The sequence below is a fragment of the Sorex araneus genome, chromosome 2 (assembly GCF_027595985.1).
Source record: "Sorex araneus isolate mSorAra2 chromosome 2, mSorAra2.pri, whole genome shotgun sequence".
NCBI classification, from domain to species: Eukaryota; Metazoa; Chordata; class Mammalia; order Eulipotyphla; family Soricidae; genus Sorex; species Sorex araneus.
The window spans coordinates 353,461,896-353,469,714 of NC_073303.1; positions in this window are offsets into that span (position 1 = coordinate 353,461,896).

The following is a 7,819-nucleotide window of genomic DNA, read 5'->3' on the forward strand; positions in this document are numbered from 1 at the left end:
TAATTCAGCTCTTCATTTTAAGAGCAATTCTTAATTAGAAACTTTTTGCCAAATTTAGAAATAGCATGAAGGGTGTATGGAAAATGAAATAATTCTCTTTATATCCATCTGAGTTCTTGCTGAGACCCACATAACAAAATGCAGACTAAAAGTGAAAAATAAACAAGTTGTTTAACACAGAAGATAACTAGGAAAAATTAGTAAATTCAAGAAGGTGACTTAATCTACATTTGTATATATCAACTGCAACAAAATAAGAGAGGAATATGTGTTGGGAATGGGCATCAAGATATAATCAAGAAAGTTTAAGAATACGAGTATGAGAGTATGTGATTCAAATCAATACCTTTTCCATTTGTTTATAGGATAATTTTGTGATTTTTAGTTATCCTTTATCCACTTTCTAGTGCAAAGAGAAACACTAATACATACAATTGAGGATTTCCTTTATAAGCATAAATATAATTTAGAGGAGAACTTCTGTTCACAGAGTTTTTCTTTGTCACATTTCCTCAAAATAATGTGCTCAAAATAATCCTTCTACTAAAAAGTCATAAAGTAGGGTGACATATTTGTTACCTTTCAAGGTGAAATTTACTTAATGCAATCAGGATAGCCGCACTTATTACATTTTTTCTATGAAATTTGCATATTTTTTCTCAAGTCCACACTTACAATACCATTGCACAAAGGTTACCCTTACTCATACCCATGCACAAATGCACAATGCACAATAATAAAATTAATTTAGGATCAAAATTAATTATATCAGGATAAAAGAGTATTAGTTAAGGCAAAATATAAATATTTTGCTGGGGTTTTATTAGGTCTGTGTCCTTGGAGATATAAAATTCAAAAATCCCTTGTGCTTTGGGGGCTGGAGCTATAGCACAGTGGGTAGGGCGTTTGCCTTGCACACGCTGATCCAGGTTTGATTCTTAGTATTCCCAGCATCCCATATGGTTCCCTGACCACTGCCAGAAGTAATTCTCAAATGCAAAGCCAGGAGTAACTCCTGTGCATTGCTGAGTATGACCCAAAAAGAAAAAAAAATCCCTTGTGCTTTGTTTTGAGTTGCCTTCATGATTATACATAAATACATAAATATCTATCCTAGATGTCTGTGATTGGCTAATATAGATTTCGTTTCTTCTGCCTCCCACTTGAGGTAATATCCAGGTATGTCTTAGGTATGACTCTGGCCTTATCCGCTACAGATTCCTGTTGCTGTTTTACTTACCCAGACTAATATATTTCCAAAATATTTAATTTTATAATAGGTCAAGCTGTAGAGTAATGGAGCTGGAGAGAATTTCAGAGTCCACCCTTTAGGTCATAATTTCAGAGATCATCCTTTATTAGGTAGGTAAGGAGCCAGGAGAGTGAAGGCACGGACAGAGGAGGAATGGTTGCATGAATAACAGCGATTTGTTTCCCACAACAGGTGTCTCAGTCTCACTTTGCTTTCTTCCCAGTACACTTCTCAAGCAGCCAGGGAGATTGAATACAGTCATGATGAGATGGTGGAAGCTTATTGACAAAGAACAAATAACAAAATTGCATGCTTGCATGCACACACGCGCACACACATGCACACAAACACACACCCAATCTAATTAGCAAGGTTATTTCTGGAGTAGTAACCCCATGGAAATAAAACACTGGTTTACATTTGTTTTCTGCCTATAATAATAGATTTTTATTTTATTAGGAAGAAAGAAAATGGATTCTTCCAAATTGTGTCTTTTCCATGCCTTCATTATTATTCCTCAAGTTGCCCCAGATCCTAGATTTCTTCTCAGTCTTTGGAAGGAGTAAGCATAGATCTGTCCAATAATAGAAACCTATGATCTCAAGACAGCCACCATTGCAGCATCCTTTCATATTTCCTGCAAGGGGACTGCACACAGAAACCACTTAGGAGGCTGGCCTGATGGGTGTTTCATGGCAGAGAGCAATAGATCCCAATAGTTGAAAAATGCAGGGCAGGCTGGGGTAGCAATACATCCCAACTGAAACCACAGGGGAGGTGGGAGCTGCAGAATTGTAATTACATGGGTTGGAATTTGGCCAGCACACAGAGTGAGATGGCACAGCGGTGCACGCATCCCTCAGTTTGCTAGGCTGAAGACATTTACACATCATTTACAATACACAGGAGGAGTTTCCAGAGGCAGCTGTGACCCAACCTCAAGAGTTAATAATAGAAGAAATGGAATGTCCCTTACGTATGAAATTAGAGTTGCATCAAACCCTGAGGTGTTCCATTCTGACTCCTGATTTCACAAGGAAATTGAGTCAGAAGGAAATAAAGTTTCTTCTACAGTATCACACAGCCCAGAGTTTGATCTGGGCCTAGATTTCAGTGTTGCTGGTTCTGTTTGTTTGTTTGTTTGCTTTTTTTTTTTGTCTTTTTGTGTCATTTTAAAAAATCTTCAGTCCTATCTTGTTATCTATCCTGTTTAACGCTAGGGAACCACTCTCTCTAACCACCCACTCTTGGATTACACCAAATTACATCTTGCCTGAATGTCTCAAAAGAGGATATTTAATGCAGAGCTCAATATCCACCAAAAGCACCTGGGCAAGGACCTGACTGGGGCTCAAGGGAGTAGGAGGCACCGTCCCATAACAGAGTCTGAGGTGTTTACTGGGATCACTCTCAATTGAGTCTGTCCTGACTGAGGGTTATGTAAAGCCACTTGGAACAGATCAAATATGGGCACAATCAAACTGACTGGACATGTAGGTAATCCAAAAAACCAGGTTTCCCTAAGAGCTTTCAGACATGGTCAGAAGACCACAAGGCTGAGTACTTCGCCTTGGCCTTCTGGTCGCCACTGGAGTGTCTTCCCTTGCCCAATAAAGTCTATTTGGTTGTTAGTATCAAGTATTCTTGAATGACATTCTCCTGAGTGGTAGACAAAAGCTTACCTTTAGGCTTTATGGAGGATCTTTCCATTAAACCTCCACCAAGGTTTTTTTTTAATTTATTTTTTGGCCACACCCAGAGGTGCTCTGTGGTCACTCCTGGGTCTGAGATCAGGATCACTCTTTGCAGTGCTTAGGATGCCAAGATTCAAACCTGGGTTGGCCACATGCAAGGCAAGCACTCTACTGTACACTATTATTCTAGCTCCTCAATATGTCTTTTTATTTCTCTGTAATTCTGAAATAGACACTAAAAATTCCTGCCTCACTTGATGGCTGACCAAACCAACCTTTCTCAACCAAAATCTGTCTAACATCCTATGCTCCCCCAGATTATTCCAAAGATGCCACAGGTAAAAACCATGTAAATAGGATCTGTGGCATAAGACCAGAGCCCAGTTGGTAGGACGCAATGATCATAAGTAGGAAACCAAGGTAAAAAGGGCCATGGTTGGAAAAAAAGGTTAAGAAACTAAATTAAAATTCAAAAAAAAAAAAGAAAATTAATCCTTAGAATTTTGAGATAAGAAAAAAAAATTAGGTCATCAAAATCACAATCTACAAAGGGTAATAACAAATTTCACATCATCAAAATTATTCTCTAGTCTTTCAAAAATGTATGTAAAGAAAAGACTAAGAACAATCCAGGGAAATTATTCACAATGCATATATCTAACACGGGACTTAGATTCAGAAGTACAAGTAATTTTTATAATTCAATTAGAAGAAAAGAAAAATACTGATGAAAGTAAATGGGCAAGAACTTTAACTATACTTTAAATTTAAAAAATAAGTTATATTGTGGTGAAAAATTATATTTATCATATGACTTTTTGTTAAAAATTAAAAAATTGAATTCATGCTGTGGTACCCTCTTTTATCAATTAGAATATCTAAAATTTTATAATAAGCAATTCTGGTAACATTATGGAAATATCAGAACTCTCATTTATTTCTGATTGGACTGAATTGATGAAAACAAATAACTGAAAAAATGGTTTGACAAGTTCTTATAGTTACTTTACCTAGAACTTTTTGTTCTCTTCAACTGAAGTTAAAATATATCTACAAATATAACTAATATATGTATGTATGTAATATAAATATACATAAGACCCTCCACTAGAAGTAACCCAAATATGTTTGGTTGTGGTTGCTGTACATAGCACAGGATACTTGGCAGCAAAAGTAATGAACCTTCAATACACAGAATATGGATGAATCTAAACCTTGAGTTTTGGTAAATAACAAAGGATAAATATCTCCATTTACTAAAATTTTTAAAATAAGTTAAATTTATATTAGGAAGCACTCAAACAATTAATTATCTGAGCCACACATTCAAGAGCTGGGGATTGACTATAGAGGAGAAAAAGGATATGTCTAACTTTTAATTTCCTAGGATAATAGAATTCAGACATCTGTTTTATGTTCCACATTTGCCACATTTGAGAGTACATCAAAGGTAGTATGTTTCTTCATCAGATTTTATGAAATAACTCAGTTAGGCTGCATTTTGGGCATGTGCATTTGAATGAAAAATATGTAAGTTGATACAAGGGTCACCTCTGCACAACATATTTTTTGGTGACAAAAGGAGCTCAAAAATGTTTGTTTGTTTGTTTTTAATTTTAGACCTTTAACTCTATTTTTAAATAGGGCTCTACTAGTGGGGGACGAGGTCACTATTGGTAAAACTTCTGTGGTGCAGTAATCAGACCTAAGAGGCTCGAGGACCACCAGAAACTCTACATGGTGTTTCCACGGCCCATGAAATAGCCAGGGATTGAACTTAGGTCCTCAAATATGGTAGGCATGTGCTCTACCATGAGTCATATTTCTGCCCAACCTCTCTTTTTTGTTTTGAAGATAGATGGTTAGTTCTCAAATCCTGAGTTTGTTATCATGCTTCATAGAGAATTAGAGCACACATAATCAGTCATGTATCAAACAATGCATGACAAAATTATTGAAGGAACTAAAATATGCTAATTAAGGTACTATATATAAGATATTGGTTAATGTCACCAGGCTTTATTGAGTGATTACTCTGTGTTAATCCTTTACAAGCATTAGTTTAATATTTTTGTACAAATTTATGGGCTAGCTTTAGTGTTCTAATTAGAGATCTGATGACACCAATGGAAGATTAAACCAACTACTCAAAATTTCACTGTTAAGAATAGACAGATGTAGCATGTTTCTACTTTTACCTTTCCTTATTCTAGATGTTTCTCCAAGAACTTGATTCAACACATAATATCAGTCCTCTACATAATTTATTCCATGCATTTCAAGGTACAGGATGAATGAAACTTCTCTCACTCATTGTGCAATATCTGTTTCTATGTAGTTATACATATTGAAATCCATATATTCACTCTCACACAGATACTCCTCTGCTTGAGACACTTTTATTTCAGATGGAATCTTCCAACTTGTCAATTCTTTGTTTTCAGACTTTGCTTCTTCATATTTATTCAAAAAATCAGGGATATTTTTTCTTCACATTTAATTTTTATGGGCAGCATAAAATAAAATAATTTTATGGGCAGCACAAATAGAAACTATCTTTCATGTTCCTGAAAGATAAAACACTCTCCAGATTCAAGTTTTCACAGATCTTACAGGAAAGTGTAAGCTGATAATGTCCCTAGGATATGCATTTGGTGTTCCAAAACAAATGTCTGCAAAGATAGTCCAGACAGAACTAAAGTTTTACTTTGTTATGCATTTCCCTTTGTTGCCCTTTGGAGAAACTGTGTCTTCACTTTCTTCTCTGAATCCATCAGCTTTAGTCTATCATTGATTCTGTGCATTAGTTAGGACTCTGATTGCTCAAAGTACACCCAAGTCACTCCATCCTCTTCAAAAAACCTTTGTTTTACCATATTTAATCTACCTTTTCATTCAGTTTTGAGATTCTGCTGAAGCTGTTTTTATTGCCTTTACTCTCTCACTTGTTCACTTAGCAATGAATGAGTCCATGCTATCATGAAGATTTTGTTTTGATCTGAATCTATCTCATTCTTCAGAGTCAATCATAAGCTTGACATTTCAGACCTTCTTTCCTGTTGGCATCGTATTGTCAGTGTGATAATGTTTATAACCTAGTTAAAACAATCAATCAAAATTAATTATTTTTTTTTATTTCTGACTGATTTTATATCTATTAATATGGTCACGGCCACTCTCCACACACTCGGACAAGCCTCACACATGAAGGAACAGGAAGAGAATCCCAGGTGTGTGGGACCCGGGGCTGAGATCTCCAAGCCTGCTCTGATCACGACTGGGCCTCTTCCACCCAGATCCCTCTTTTTCCAGTAGCATGGCAGTCACACCCACAAACTGCCCATCCCCCACACAGTGCAGTGTAATCCCATCAACGGCCAAGATCCAAAGACTATAAAACAAAGCTCCCGGAACTGAGCAATGCAGAGTCTCCTGCTCCCAAACCTGGCTGTCTTCACTGGGGTCCCTCAAAGGGGGATGGGTTGAGTATCCCTCCCTTCCCCGAGCAGAGCCCTGGCAGCCGAAGACCTCCTGAACCTAGCCACAGCCATGCTCACGACCACTCTCCACATGCTCGGATGAGCCTCACGCATGAAGGAACTGGCAGAGATACCCAGATGACTATAAAAAAAGCTCCCAGAAGTGAATAACCACATTTGCAGCCATACAATCTCCTATTGTCTAGCTCTTCCTCTTGGATAACTAGGCATGCTACTGAGAGTATCCTGCCCACACGGCAGAGCCGGGCAAGCTCCCCATGGTGTATTTGATATGCCCAGACCAGTAACAATGATGGGTCTCATTCCCCTGTCCCTGAAAGAGCCTCTACTGTGGCACCCTTGGGAAGTACAAGTAATGAAAATCTGCTAAAATAGCAGGTCTAGGATGAATGGAGACATTACTGGAGCCCGCTCAAGCAAATCAATTAACAACAAGATGACAGTGATACAGTGAATATGGTCTTCTAAAAATGAAGATAACTATTTGAAGACTGTGAAAAATTAATAGTTACTTTTCCAGATTGTTAGGGTTGTAAATGACATATACCTCTTATAAAAATTTACTACTAATATAAACTTTTTTTTAAACAAAGAAAAGGGGCTATAGCTATAGAGCAATGGGTAGGGCTGATCTGAGTTTGATGCTAGAAGTCTGCCAGGAGTGATCCCAAAATGAAAAACAAGGAGTAATTCCTGAGTACCACTGGGTGTGACCCCAAAACAAATGAAAACAAACAAACAAAATGAAACACACACACACAAACACAGACACACGAAAGAAGAAAAAAGACTATATTATAGATCTTTAAACTGTGCTTTTTGAGTTCTCCTAAATTTAGGTAAATGTAATCTCTATTAAAAACAAACTTTAATCTACTTCATAACATAGGATTTGTCATTTGCCCTATGGCTGTTTTCCTTACTGGGAAGTCACTGTCATTGTCATCCTGTAGCTCAATGATTTGCTCGATCAGGCACCAGTATTGTCTCCATTGTGAGACTTTTGTTACTGTTTTGGCATATCGAATATGCCATGGGTAGCATGCCAGGCTCTGCCATGCCAGTGAGATACTTTCGGTAGATTTCCAGGGTCTCTGAGAGGGACAGAGAAATCAAACTCGGGTCGAACGCATGCGAAGCAAACCCCCTACCCACAGTGCTATAGGTCCAGCCTCAACTGTAAAGTAAGGAAAATAATAACTCACTACATATGGTGATAAGGTTATCACTAAGATAATAACTAAGTAATAACTCACTACTTATATTTAATGGAATCTGTGGCTAGTTATTATAAAATGTCACAACATAACAAACAGCAAAAATAAGATTGCAGGGGCTGAAGCGATAGCACAGCGGGTAGGTCAGGGCGTTTG